This window comes from Fukomys damarensis, unplaced genomic scaffold (assembly GCF_012274545.1).
Source record: "Fukomys damarensis isolate Sample0158 unplaced genomic scaffold, DMR_v1.0_HiC HiC_scaffold_33, whole genome shotgun sequence".
NCBI lineage: Eukaryota > Metazoa > Chordata > Mammalia > Rodentia > Bathyergidae > Fukomys > Fukomys damarensis.
Window position 1 is genome coordinate 49,262,478 of NW_022900945.1, and position 15,613 is coordinate 49,278,090.

The 15,613-nt window shown below is 41.2% G+C and overlaps 1 protein-coding gene across 1 annotated transcript in view; it reads left to right on the forward strand.

Moving 5' to 3' along the window:
- Positions 1–9,718: 9,718 nt before the first annotated feature.
- Positions 9,719–15,613, forward strand: part of Hao2 (hydroxyacid oxidase 2) — a 34,283-nt gene continuing 28,388 nt past the window's right edge. The window contains exon 1 of the mRNA XM_010643537.3: positions 9,719–9,802. The gene's annotated coding sequence lies outside the window, so the exon portion shown is untranslated. The remainder of the gene's footprint in view (positions 9,803–15,613) is intronic.

Sequence of the window (15,613 nt, forward strand, 5' to 3'; positions counted from 1 at the left end):
CCTTCAGTGGGACGCTGGTAGAAAAGAGAGAAAGGAGGGGTGATTTGAAATGAATGATGCTGAAAGCATTCCAGCTCTGCCTCTCTGCCTGAGAATTCATTTTTAAAATATCCACTCCCTAATTCCACAGCAAATACATCATGCAGCTATGAGGTTTGGGGCTCTGGGCTGGGCAGTAGAATTTAAGAATGAATACAATATGACTTTTTATCTCAAGGAACCCCAAGTCCTGACGAAGCCACTACGGTGATGGGCCAATTGGAATGTAGAATACGGTGCGATGTTTTATACACACCCACACCCACACACTCACAAACACCCCACACACTGCCAGCTCTGTCCGCAGCACTGAAGAAGGCGTACTAGCTGGAGAGACACATCAACTTAGTCCTAAGAATGGGTAGGCGTGATAAAAACCTTACAGGGTGAAGGAAGAGACAATACGAGACACAAAGGCATGAACACAATGTGTTTTGGTGGGAGCAGAATCGGATGTCAGTGAATGAGCCGAGAAACCTTTCCTGGAGTCCGGGAAATCTCTGGGCATTCCTCCCCAGCTCAAGCACTGTTCTCTCCCACTCTCTGAAGGCTCTCTGTTCAGTAGCTCATAGGACTTAGCTGAACACCAGCACCACAGTAGATATAGAAGGTAGACCTGTAGGCTGTTTCAGACCCAAAAACTAGAGTTGGAAGCAGAAATGTTTAATTTATGTTAAAGGGCCAGCTGAAATATCTACCTGTGTGGCAAATAAGTAAGTAGCTCAAAAGTGATTTCTCAAGCTGGGCGTGGTGGCTCATGTCTGTAATCCCAGCATGCAGGAGGCTGAGGCAGGAGGATCACTGTGAGTTCAAGACCAACCTGGGCTACATAGTGAGTTCCAGGTCAGTCTCAACTACATAGTGAGACCCTGTCTCAAAAAAACAAAACAAAAAATAGTGATTTATTTCTACTCTGACCTCCTATGGGTAACTCTCTGTGGTATTAAAATAAAAACAAAATAGTTACATGTGGACTCTGGGACCAGATAGCCTGATTTACTTCTCAGCTTAGCTGTTTATTAGCTGTCATCTTGGGCAATTTACTCTTTCCTCTGTGTTCCTCGGTTTCTTTAAATATAAAGCGACAAGAAGAAGCTGGAGGAAAGTCATGAAAAGAGTAACTAGAAATATTTTAGAATACAGGTGCCTGACCTACCAACGACATTAGGTTAATGGAAGATTCATCTGCCTCTCATCTGTAGCATGTACCCAGGTAAATATCCATATCTCAGCAGTATTGACTAACAACCAACTTGAGAAACAACAAGCCCTCGGGAACTGGTTGAGTTCATAAGTCAAGGGTCCTCTGTAGTTACAGTCACCCTTCAATTGACAAGCAGTAAGTTTGAATCTCTGAGACACAATCCACACAGACTCAGTTACCCTACGCAGTCCTTGCTCCTTGAACTTGTATTTTCATTTTATATGAAGACATACAAAAAATATGATGATACTGACAGCTAACATCAACCTTGGAATAGTATTATACATCTAAGAAATTCATGGTTCAGTCCCTTTTCTGGTACTCTGCACAGCTCTATTTTCCTAGAAGGGAATCCATGAGCTATAGTACTTGAGGAGACCCTTGTCTATAGGGTTTAGAATTTTCTTATCTGCCATATTTACCACCCTTCCAGGAGTAAGACCAAAGGAAATCTGCCTTGGATCCTTTTGAGTACTGAGCGTTTTGTTTTTCAGTTTTTTGAAACAGGGTCTAGCTATGTAGTTGAGACTGACCTGGAACTCACCATGTAGCCCAGGCTGGTCTTGAACTCACAGTAATGCTCCTGCCTCCGCCTCCCACATGCTGGGATTACAGGCCTGTTCCACCATGCCTGGTGAGCACTGAGCATTTTTGAAGAATTCATCTTTGGTGATGTCAGACAGAGAATGTGACCATACTTCCTGGGAAGTTCAAGCCTTGCTTCAGGAAATTTGGCAGGATTTTCCATGTAGCCACAGTTCTTTGCATAAGTATAATATGGTACCAGCTCATCAGGTGGGGCATCCATTTTGGAATGGCTTGTCCATGCAGAAAGAACGGAACAGGTTCTAGCCCAAATTCTCACGATCTTTTCCTTCTGCTTTTCTTGTTATGGTTGCACACCAGATGAATTTGAAAGTGGAATGGTATTGATTAGTAGGCCTGTTCATTGAGATTACAGCCGGTGATGAAAGGTATGGCTTCTTTTAATCAGCAATCTCAAGGAAGCGCTGCTACCCAGAGTCAGGATGAAGAACTCTCAGGGGATGATGGAGAGGATTTGGAATGTGAGCTTGAACCTAGGGAATAGTTTCTGAATTGTGTAGGTAGATGTGTGTGGTTGTGGGTATTGGTTGTTTTTTTTGGTTTTTTTCTGGAACTAGTAACTGAAGCCAGGACCTTTACACTGAGCTACAAACCCTTTTTAAATGTTCTTTAAAATTTTAGAACAAAGTCTTGCTAAATTGCTCTGGTGGACTTGAACTTGCCACCCTCCTGCCTCAGCTTCCTGATGTGCTAAGATTATAGGCATGCACCACCATGCCCAGCCTACATTTTCTAGCAACATTGGAGGTTAGAGACACACAAATTTCAAGTAAATTTGTTTTCTTAGTACTCTGATAAAAATGGACAACTATCAAGCCATTAGCATTTTTTCCTTGAAGAAGGTAAGGCTCCTAATGGATACGATTCTACTTTCTCAGACATTGGAGACCTCTGTATTTCATTCATTTCAAATAATGAAAAAAATTTTTTTCACTGATTATATAAACCACAAAATCATTGGTAATGGGCAATTTAAATACTTCTTGTTCTGAGATGAGGCCTTGCTATATTGAGTCTGGCCTTGAACTTCTGACCTCAAACTAGCTCCTTCCTCAGCATCCTGAGTAGCTGAAGTCAGTGTCCAGCACTGTGCCCAGCTTAAACTCAGCTAATGTAAAATATTCAGAAGTTAATACCCTTATTTAGCTTTGCAGTGATATACTGTACCTAAATCTCACAAAAGCTTTCATTTAGCTTGAGTGATTAAAACTTGATCCTTGAATAATTCATGGTATTTCTTCCAGAGAAAAATAAAATGATTCCTTGCTGATTATTTTCTTAAAATAGGAATGTTTAAAAACCTGAAAAAATGTAAAATGAAAATAATGATCCCTGCTAAGCCCTGAGAACACTGCCTGGCTCATAGTCAATGGCCCATAAAAGTTATTTGTCATTATTATTAGGGTTAATACTATAATGGACCATAATGGGTCTGCCTTTTAGTGAATACAAAGTCAATAATCACGACCAGAAGATTTCAAAAAATAGAGTGAAGAAAGGTTTGCTATTGCAACGAACAAGGAAGTACTGGGGATAATTCTCAGCGCGGTGACTCTGAACATCAAAGGGTTTTCTTGGGGAAACTCACACCCATGTGAGAAACGCATCACCACAGAAGCCATGAGCACATTTCTGAGCATGCTTAGTTTGAAGTCACGCTTTCTTACATATTGCATGTTCCAAGAATGGTGAAGAGAATGCCTCTGGGTAGAGATTTTAGTACTGTACGGAGCACAGTTTACTCGAGTTTGCCTAAAAGCAAAGGGCAAAAATGACATGGTGATTTTAGGCTGGTTTCTTATGAGTTTCTTGGGAAGATCTCATTTGAAACAAACAAATTTGAACAATCATCTCAGCAGTCATTGACAGGGGAATAGTACCCTTTCCTCCCTTGCAAGGAAGGTGATTATTCGTAAAAGTAACTATCTATTGGAGAACAAAGTCCCCCTGTGACATTTCACTCCTTGATCTTGAGGCAGGTAGAGGTGGGGATCAGTTTTCTGAAATTGCTCACTGCTGAATAGGGGTACTCTTTTACCTTTCTTAGTGGAGTGTGGATCTCTTGATGCTAAGACCCTAGATAGGCCTTAGGATCACCTGTGGCCCCTATAAAACCCTATGTTGAGTTTCCTTTGCAATTAGTTCACTATAACATTTTGAAACTCATTGATGATGACACAAGTTACAAACACAATTAGAATAATGGATGACAGACAGCAACTTAAGTAACACAGGAAATATTTCCAGGAAAACTTGAGTTTTTAAATTTACCCAGGCTCCTGGCTCATAGGATAGCGTATTATTCCTGTAGGAGAAGGAAGATTTAAATTTACGTGCTTATTAAGGGCAGAGGTTACCTGCAATAGATTGACTTCCACTTCAACTTCTATAACAGGTTATATTCAGAACAAGTTTTCCTGGAAAAGAGCTTATATACAAAAATCCCAAAGAGGCTGACTTTGAGATCTCCTTTGAGAGTGTCTTTGATCACGTCAGAGCAATAAGTAGGCGTTTTAGCCAATATTGCTGAGCTTTTTGGCACATTTTGGCCAAGGTAATCTTAGTGTACTGTTAGTCCTTGCAGTCTTGCCAGTTAACTGGGGCCTCTGGGCTACATATAATCTCCACTGTATTCCAAGAACCTGAGAAACACCACCCACTATTTCTGAAGTAAAAGCAGGTATCCTCACTGTGGGTAGATGAAGGAAGCCCAAACTTGAGAGGATTTCTCTCGCAAGCCCTTTTATGACTTCTGCTTTTTCTGTTCTGCAAGGGAAGTCCTCTACTCATCCAGGAAAAATATCCACAGGCTTAAGGATCCAAAGCTGTACAGCTTTCATTTGTGAAGAAAGCCTCTGGGCCCCTTCCTGAAACAGCGCTTCATTCGTTTTATAGTTTTCAGCCTTGCAGGAATACAGAGGTCACTGCAGCTATGATCCAACGCGGATGGGTGGCTGCTGCTTGACCTGGTGGCAGACCTTGTCATCATCCATGCAAAGATGACTTTACAGCTATATGGAATGCAAAAGTTGCAGGTCATGAAGATTTCCACCCAGATCTTAGAAGAACAAATAGGGCTCAGCATTTAGCTCAGTGGCACTGCTCCTGCCCTTCAAGTGCAAGGTCCTGAAAATAAAGAACTCTAAAAGAAGGTGTAGGAGGCCATGCAGTGTGCTCCTCAGAAGGCAGCAGGGCAGGGAAGCTGGAGATGCCAGGAACCCGGGTCATCTGCGGAAGATAGCTGTGACAGCAGATCCAGACAAAGACAGGGGTCACGTGGATTTTCCTGTCAATAACCTGGATGGGAATGTGTCTCCACTCTTGGTAATTGATTTAAATTAGATTATTGTTAAGCCATGTGAGCAGCAAGCATTTGGACTCATACGAGAATCTATCTATAAGCCAACTAAAATAGAACATCTACCTGAAAATTGACACATAGAAATATAATAACCTAATCATACATAACCTTAATGCTATCAAACTTAAGGCTTTTATTTGTAAGTCCTATGTAACCCTAAACACTATCAGCCTTCATCTGGTAATGTTTTAAGACTTCAGAGTTTTGTATCTGAGCGTAAATGTTTTATTATAAGTTTTGGAGTTTGGCTACCCTGAAAAATGATGCAACTGGTTTTTCCCAGATATTTCAAAAGGAACTAAAAGTTCACAAGGGAAAAAAATAAAAGGAACAGTAAAACTGATATTACTTCAAATAAATCTTTAGTTAAGCTGCCACAGTTATTTTATCTGGTTTTTAACACAGATTAAATAGGCAGATGAAAAAAACAAAAAACAAAGAAGGCACAAAACAATTACTTTCAAATTTGCCAAGTTGAACTTCAATAACCCTTTTTTAGTTTTAGGTTTGTAACTATAAATAGACTAGTGAAGACTTTTTATAGGAAGTTATCACTTAGGGCTTTGAGGTGAATTATAGCAGAGCTATCTTGTAATAGGTTAATACCAATAAGAACCAGAAGGGGAAAGAGAGAGAGAGAGAGAGAAAATGTTGTGCTGTGAAAGTAGGAACTATTTAAAGAAAGGTTAGGATGATGGTTTATCTTAATTTAGGAATAGCTGCTACCACATTACAGGCTCTTTGGGGTCCTTTGTAATAGAGTTACTACAATAAACTGTTTTTTTTTAAATTTAGCCACAGTTGTTTATTATGTGAATGTCTTCTTCAAACTGACATACTGTTAAAGGTGCAGTGTTGTAATTTATACATTTTTCTTTGGCAAGTATTTTTGTTTCTCAGGAAGTGCTCAGGCCAGGTATGGGTGTAGAAAACGAGGAGCTGACACTTTTGCTTGCAGTTCAAAGGACTCCTATTAAATATGCATTCCAAAGGGTTGGGGAAGTCAAAAGCCAGACACATCCCTAAAGCACCCTGCTGTGGGTGTGTTTCTGCGACAGTGCTTTCCTGTTTTGAAAAGAAACAAGGAGAGAGGGGTTCCCTGCTCATTCCCACTTGTTCCGTGCCCCAGCCAGGGCCGAGCAGTGGGCTGGAGCTGACTGGGGGAGAGGATAGAACCAGTCTGTCTGCCCCCACTGGTGCCTGCATCCTCTTCCGCATGGTCTTTTCCTTTTCAGCCCTCAGCGTATCTCTGAGTGTAGAACTTGGTTGGCAGCCTGGTGACATGTTCTGGAATAAAATTGTAGCAAGGGAGGGGATGTTCCTGGCTCTTTAGATACCTGGTTTGTCTAAAGCTGTCATCAAATGCATAAGGGTCCCAAATGCCACTTTTAGTCCTATTAATATAATCATCTCTCTCTCAGTGGCCCCATTTTAAAAATCAGCCCACCCTGTCCAAGTGGGATTCCTGAGAGGAGAGGAAAAGAGAGAGAGGTGTGGACATATTCCCCATTTCCCAGCCCCATTCTAATGGCAAAAAGACAGACAAATTGGGACTAAAACTCTTTGGTTCATTCTTTGAGACTTTGAAGATTAAATTTAGATCAGTTTTTTTTTTTTTTTAATATAGTCCAGGGGTAGTTCAAGGGAACTAGGAAAAAAACAAGACATGGGTTCTATGGAGATGTTTTATCCCACACAAAAGTGCCCTTTCGGGTAGCATGAGGTAGGAGTCCCCTTTGAAGGAGTGCTTTTCCAGCCCTTGAATGTGAAGGGCAGATTCACTCCAGAGTTGGGAAACTAGTGACGGTCACAAAAGCCAGACCCTGAAGGATTTCATAGTGAGGGAAAGTCACCATCCTGGAAAGACGGCAAACCCGGTCCTGGACAGTCCTGGAATCTGGCAGCCACACGGGAGAGATTTGCCCTGGACCAACTGCTGCTGCCAGCTGCCTTATTTCTCAAGGAAAGGGAAGGGGACAAGGGACAGAAAAGTGCCTGATCTAACAGGAACTCTCTGTGAAAGTCTTTCTCGGGAACTTTATCTATGGGACTTGACACTTGTTTCCCAAATCCTCACTACCCCAAGAACAGAAAGACAATCAAGAATAAGTTTTCTTAGGCGGGTTTCTGATCCTCAATAAAACATACTTCTAAAGACAAGAGCTACAGTTAACTCCCACTGTAACAGCCCTGTTTTAGAAGGTAAGCATTGGTAAACAGAAAATTAAACCAATTATCAAGGGACCTGAGCAACTGTTTTCTAGCTTCCAGAGAGATAAGACCAGAAAGGCTTAGAGGTGCTCCTCTAAGCTGCGGTGTCTAAGGCTCACAGATATGTATCCTTTGAAGATAGCTTTTTCCAGTGTCATCCGGAGATCATTTGTCTCCTACAGTGCCTTAGGATGAGAGTCGGTCTTATGAGGGAGCCTTGGTGAAGACACCGGAGAGGCCAGGTCTTTACATTGTGTCTTCCTGGATGAGCATGATTCCCTAGTCCCTTTTGACCCATGGATGGGGGTATGTGGTCTAAAAGGAATGTCTAATGAGGCTGCTACCCATCATGGAGAGTGCCTCTTGGTATCTCTTCCCAGTTCTGAGAGGAGACAGCAAGTGTCTTTTATCTTTGCTGCCCATCTGTGTAAGTATTAATTTCCTAAGGGCTCAGGAGCCTCCCACTGGAAAGGAAAAGGGTTTTCAGGATTTTAAAGAGAAGCGCATTACCATTTCCTGATAATCATAACAACCATCCCTGTAAAGTGAGCAACCAAAACCTCCCTAGCCTCCAAGTGAATTCTCAGACACGCCCAAAATCCCTAAACTGCAAGCCAATTAGAAGTTCAAAACCCATCCTAAGGAGCTGTGTGTAATGAGTCCAAGCCATCTAGTAACTGCCAAACAATTCAAGGAAGGAATACAAGGCCCTGTTTGGAAAGTAAAAGATGTCCATCAAAGAAGTCCAACTATAAAAGGTTTCTCAATCTTTCCATGTTGTCAGTTTAAACCTATTGTCATTTTGACAAATAAATAAATTAAAACACACACACACACACACACACACACACACACACACACAAGATGTAATCAACCAACAAACAAGGGATGACAATTCTCAATTTCCTAAATGACTTAAATGCATAATTCAGTCAAAATACTCTAGTGGTACCATGAGATAAAACAAGCTCTCACCTCCTTCCATGGTTTTGGTGGGCCCTCCGTTGTGTTGTGGGCATCATGCTCCCAGGAACTTCATCTGGAAGATACAAACATGGTCCAAGACTGGAAGATGTGATGGCAAGTTTAGATCAAGGGATTGTGGGCGGGCCAGGTGCTATGAGAGCTGGCCATGAGCACATCTTAGAGCTCAGATACAAAGGGGTGAGCATAACTATGGAAAAGAAGTTTTCAGATCTCAGATGGCTACTTTGAAAGCACTGCTGAGCATTTCTTACCATCTAGTGGTCAGAAAACAGGGTACACATATCCTCCAAGCAAGTGTAGGATGAACCTTGAGTAAGAGAAAGTATGATAAACCAGCAGGAGATTTTTTTTTTACTCCAACTACAGATTCTAAAATATCTCACTGCTGGGTTTGTTGGATCAGGCCATAGTTTCCACTGTGGTGACTTCGAGCCAGGTTCAAATTTCGGTTCTTCTCAGTATGGCTGAAAAGCTTTGGACAAGTTGATTAATCTAATTTTCTCTTCCAAAAATTGGGACAACAGTATCTATCTGTATGTCTGTGGATAGAATTAAGTAAAGCAGTGCATGTAATGTGGCTGGTGCATCTTAAACACTTAATAAATGTTAGCTGCAGCTGCAATACTAAAAATAGGTGGCAGTAACTGGTGTAGAAGAGAGAAAGGGTCTGGAAAAGTTGGAAATTGTTTAGAGAAATTTGTGGATCCACACTGAACTGTTTTTTTGTTTTTTTGGGGTTTTTTTGGCAGCCAATTATTTTTTGCCATGTACTTTGGTGTTTGCTGTTCTCAGCCTTTATCTTACTTTACCAAATTGTATCTCCATGCAAAAATGTCAGTGCTTCTCTCTGCCTTATGACTATCTAGTCAGGAAGGGAAAGCTCTGCACAGAATGCACCTAGAGCTGTGCTAGACAAATCTTCGTGGATATTTTGCCCACAGCTTCCAAACTGTCTGCTCTCCTCCCATCCCCTTGCTACCTTTCTTCCCCAACACAGGAACCTTTGTAATTATTTACCTGAAATTATCTACTTCCTTCCACTAAGCATCTTTGACAAACAAGCAACAGCATGGAGTTTGGCAATAAGTAAGCGATTAATTTATTTTGAAATTTAGTCTTGTAATGAACTTCACAATACTTCTAAGAGATTTTGTAAAGAATTTGCAAGCCCAGTCAAGTTCAGGTCAAAACTAACCTTGCTCTGGTTGTTACTTATTACAGCTGTGCTGACTGTCCTTCTTAAAAGGTTACTGTTTAGCTTTGAACTTCTTTTATTTCAGAGTCATGGGAAATGGGTTAGTATTTCTCATCACATCCAGAAGGCAGCCAGGCTTTGTGTGTTTGCCTGTGGACAGCACGGTTCTTGAGGACTGGAAAACATTGGACTCAATCAGGTTTGTGTTGGGTGCTTTCTGTGTGCTTAGATTTGGAGAAGAAGATCAAGTGGCAGGTAGAACACTTTCTTTTTAAGATATTGAGGGAGCTGACTGTGAATCCACAGACAAGAGGCTTGGCAAGGCAGGTCACACAGAGATAAGTGGAAGGGATACTGGGGACACTGGCAGAGGAAGCCTTGGTACCAAGGAGGCTACACAAGTTAGGTCTATCAAAGTTAAGTCTCAGAACCATAGGGTAGAAAATTTATACATTTCTTTAGGTAAATAGGTCAAAATATGTTCCCTCAAAGAGTTCTGAAAACCCAAAATGTACAACTTCTGCCTGTGGGGATATATTTATCACTTTGACCATAGCTTCCTGGCCACAAGCAGAAGTAAAGAGTGGCAGGGCTACTGCTTCTAAAAAGCTAGAAGTTCTCAAATGACTGTATTGGTATAGTTTCTTTGGGGTTTGCACTTACTTAGAACTAGATTACAAATTCCCTGCAATGGAAGAGACTTCTGGGAATGTGATTGGGTTAAGGATCAATTTGGGAGAAGTATAATACTCGAGACAGAGTAATACTGATATAACTACAGGTAGCAGTTGAATAAAACAGAATAAAGTCTGAAAAGAGTATCAAAGGAGAAAGGTTTTTCATGGTCTTCTACCTCTGAATTAGTATAGAAGTTCCAAAGCCTTTCCAGTGAATCACTATGCTAGTCTTCATTTTACAAAATTCTTTGCTTCTTATGAGATCCCTGAGCTAAATAGCAGCATCCCAATTTTACAGATAACAATTAGAGCTTTTACAGATGAAGTGGAATATTATCTGTGGAGTAACATTTGAATGGCAATAGGAAAATTTCCCAAATTCTCCGGTAACTCTCCTCAGGAAACCACTTCTGCCATTCTCTAAGTCATATTAATGAACAGAGAATGAGCTACTGAACGCTGTCTTAGGCTTTGACTGTAAGCCTTAAGAGGAGAAATAGGGTTTTTATTTTTAAAATCTAAAGCGTATGGGCTGGGGATTTAGCTCAGTGGTTCTGGTGCTTGCCTCGCAAGCGCAAGAACCCGAGTTCATTCCCCAATACCAAAGTAAACAAAAAAATAAATAAAATCGATAGCATTTTATACAATGCCTAGGCTGTGTTATGGTAGAGAATAAATCCTAAAACCTTCGTGGGTTAACACATAAATATTTTTCTTGCTATATAAGATGTCTAGGGATATTCCTTTCCAAAGGTGATTCGAGACCCAGGCAGCCTTTATCACACAGCAAGGCCTTCTGGAGGACATGGCCTCTGGTTTGCTGTGGCAGAAGAAAAGAACTCTCAGATGTCACTATCACACCCAACCCACTGGCCCATCCTGTAACCCTGTCTATCTTTAGGCAACTAAGGAACATTGGGAGCCCAGGAGGAAGAGTAAATGCTTCTGTCGTCCTAGCTGAGAATATGTCTTGATGAAGCTTACAGGATAAACGAATGTGGAAATTCGGCACAGAGTTTGAAGTATGCAAATATCGAGGCAGCTTCCAACTTCCATACCGCAGAGGAAAGTAATTCTGTCCGCAAGAGGAATGAGTAAAGGAGGTCGGCCATTCATTGACAGTGTGCTCCAAAAGAGGCACTGTTCTAGAAACATTGTACGGCTATCAGGGTGAATGCTCATGCGTACGAGGATCCCACAGCATAGGTGCTAATAGTCTTCGTTCAGAAAATTACTTTCTCAAAGCAGAGGTTTGAGTCCACGTTCACCGAGTCGTACAGCATCTGATAGAGACTGTCTTCTTTACTCTATTATCTCCTTCGGCCTTCAGTACTTTATGCAGTGGAAAGCAATGGTTTCAGAAATTCAGTTGCCTTAGCAGGCAGTGCCAGGAGGAAGGAAAAGAGAGACACAGCCTTCCTCTGTCACCTGCTTTCGTCTGCCTTTCCTCTCTTTCCTACTACCACCTGGGGATGGCCTCTGCTAGGTCTAGATATATGTAAAAGACTGGAAGTCAGTACAGATTGGGTATCCCTTGTGCAGATGCTTGCAACAAATGCTCCATTTCTATGATTTTTGCGAATTTTAAAATATCTGTACATTTGTTCATGAGACTTTTGGGGATGGAGACTACATCTAAAAACAGCATTCTTTTATGTTTCATACACACCTTGTACACATAGTCTAAGGGTTATTTTATAAATAACTTTAGTGAACCTGTATTTTGATTGCCTGTAGTCCGGTGTTGAATTTTCCACTTGTGGAGTCGTGGTGGAGCTCACAGTTCCAGATTTTGGAGCATTTCAGACGTCTAACCTGTGGTGAAAAGAAAAGCGTTCAGGGACTATTTTGCACCACTGCGTAATTTTTGACGGCAGTTTGCACACACTATCCCAAGCAAATAAAGAGGTGGGGCAGTGATCTCACAGGGTCACACATGATACCTTTCCCAGTGGCTTAGATTTTGTGGGAACTGGCCAACCTCGCTTTCCGAAGCACTTCTGACCCTACAGGGTAGAGGCTTGACTCAGTGTTTCTTTCGCACGCGGACACCCCAGACTGATTCAGACATACGAGAAATGAGTCAGAAGGATTCTGGGTCAGGTTTTGCCGTTTTTGTCACATTAGCTTGTGTAATTCACTTGCAATCTCTGGGTTTTCACCTTTCCATCTATAAAGTGGGACTGTTACACCCACCCTCTGTCTGCCCTTACTCTCACCTGATGACTTTGTTCATCAGATGAAATAGTACATAGGAGAATGCTTTATGGGCTTTTAAGGCCAATTTAAATGTAAGAGATTTTTAAATTGTTAGTGGTGTGGTGATATTCTGGGTAGTGACTATTCTAATAGTCATTTTACTAGTGTTTTGCTCTTTCAATGTGAATTCTTTAATGACATGAAGTGAGGCATCTTTTCATATATATTCTTCTCATTTATATATTTTCTTTCATAACAAATTATTTTAAATGACCAGCTAAATAAGGATTTTTTTGGGGGGGTATGCTTGTTTGTTTTGGTTTTTACTTTCTAAGTTGTGATTTTATTGTGGGCAGGAAAAAGCTGTGTACAATTATGACACTTCGGACCCCTACAGACCTTGTCAACCTGTCATTTTATAAATCCCTGCTGGCAGCACACATTTTTCCTCTCTTCATAGTGCTTACCAGCAGGGTTGTTTAAGTCAGAACACACTCCTAAACATGTATTGTCGGGCAAAGCAGTTTGACCTGTTTCTCATCTATGAAACAGGGATAATAATACTTACGTTTGGAAATCATGAGGATCAAACCATTAAAGCTTGTAAAGCAATTCACACAATCCAGGGCACAAAATCAAGCACTGGATAAGTGGTTGTCATTTTATTGTCATTCTTCTCTTTTTATTTTTCACAAATGCCCCAGTCAATCTTTATTTTGACAGGTCAGTGGTGTCAGAGCACAGGAGGGAGCCCTCCTCTACTAAAACTCTAGCAGGGACTGGGGAGTGCTGCTTCTATCTGTTTCAGTGAGCCAGCCCACTGTCTCCCAGGCTCTTTCCATAATAAAACTATGCCATTGTTTAATAGAGTAAGAAACTCCCTACCTTTCATGGAACTATATGAACATCTGTGTCTGTGTCTTACAATGTCCTAACCAATACCCCCTTGAAAGCGCAAATTTATACTATGGTTGGGTTTCAAAACTGTACTTGGAACTCATCTGTTTGAAATTAAGGCTGTATTTTCCCATACAAAGAATGGTATTTAAAAAGTGACTAGATTTCCAAGCGACTAAAATATGCTCTTGATTCACAAAGTAGCAGACAAAGGGCATATTTCAGATGTAAGTGACTATAAATCAATGGTATATTGCTAGTCATTAACCAACACTGAAAACCACAAAGATCATGTAATAAACAGTTTCTTTTATTTCTTATGAAGGCTAATGACAAGAATGTAAGTCTTAATTAGAAGAAAAGAGAACTCCCTGGAAATTTATGTAAGGAATCTTAAGGTAATTCTAAGGGTATTTTAAAAAGCCTTTGAAGTATTTTTACTAAGTGTATACAACTTCACATTTTTTTAACTTTTTCTTCCTTGATAGAAGGGACTATGTAGCAGGGATTTCATCTGCCATCACAGATTTATTTTGGGTTTACAAGTTGGAAAGGGAAGGACACGGGAGAGCTTGGGGAAAGGAAAGAGGAGTGGGAAAGACTCTCCTGAGATCAATCAGCAGGTTGGAGAAGCTGAGGCAGGGGAAAGAAGTATCAATATATAGTGAGATGAATTTTGAATGCCTACTCTGACAGCAAAGAAAGCAGGTGCTCTGAGAACCCTTACCCTGTTATCAAGTGGAAACGGTAAAATGAGTAGTTCCCACTGAGACCATAAGGTGGCATCAGAGGTCCAGAGCAGTTTGAAAAAGACAAGTTCCCAAATTGGAGAGGAGAAGTAAGGCAGGCTTTGAGCTCAAGGCTATTTGTTGTCAGCAAATAAACCAAAAATACTGTACCGTTTCCATATTTTGTATTTATTTCCACAAAGTAAATGAACTAGAATATTAATATAACCTCATTAATCGGAGGTCTTTGTATTTAGAGGAGACAGAATTCAGGGACCCAAAAGACCACAACCCAATCTTTAATTTCTGGTGCCTTCAGACATAGTACAGATTAAACTGAAATAATAAAAAACCTACAGCTTTTCAAATGGGAAAGATGAAGTTTCGCAAACAGTAGTTCACGTCTTCTCATGAAACCAATAATGTCAGTCACCTTTGTCCGGAAGAAGGTGGCCTTGGCTGCCACAAACACTAGTCCACTGTTGGAACAAAACAGGTTTATTCAAGTGAAACCCTCCCTGCTGATACAGCCTAACTAGAGTCAGGAGAAGAGAGGAAGAGTCAGAATGGTGAAATCCAGTGCAGGTGAGGTAACTTTCTGGGACTCTTAGGTCTATGATGAGAACCTAAATCTTAAGTAAAGAGAATCTAATTCTGTTTATGCTAGCAGCCTAACTAGAAGTAATTGCAAGCATCCTTTACTATTTTAGAGAATGTGCTGAATGTGCAGGCAAGAGATAGGTTCCCTTCTTGTTTGCTTGTTTTGTTTTGGTTTTGGTACCGGGGATCGATCTCACGTCCTTGTGCTTGTGAGGCAGGCGGGAGAACCACTAAACTAAATCCCCAGCCCAAGAGGGGAATCTTTTAATCCTTCTACCACATTCAGCCGAATCTCTCTAGACTTTTAGTCTATCTCGGCTCCATCAAGCCCAACCGCTCTAATTTTCTTTCAGTCCTGACCGAAAAGATTTGTGATCACTGTGGCCTGAGAAGGCAGGACAATGGGTAGCTAATGGCTTCACTATGTGTGGGAGAACCATGATGAGCATGTAGCTAATACAGCATGCTTTGGACATAATCAACATTACTGTCCTCTGCACCTATAAGAAAACAAGACACGAATCATTCCCCTGACCTGGCTACAGAGGCAGTTCTGAAGAAGCCAAACAGCGTCCTCCTCACAGTAGAATGCACTGATACTTCAGGAGGGAAAGCTTCATTACTGGAAAGGCCAACATGCGAATGAGATTCTTAAAGACTGGTGGGCTGAAGGGTACAGATTATATCACCCAAATCAGAATAAACAACAAAAGTTCATGGCCATCATATCTGAAGGCAGTCCTGAATCTTTCACTTACAGTGTGGGAGGGACCAGGGAGGTCAGGGTGATTCTCCTCCCTGGACTTTGGGTTGACAACACCCAGGAAGCAGTGTTGACAGTAGAATTTACTTGGATTGGTGCCCATCCACCCTCACTGAGCCCTTTGTTCCTTTGCTCTCAAACAATGT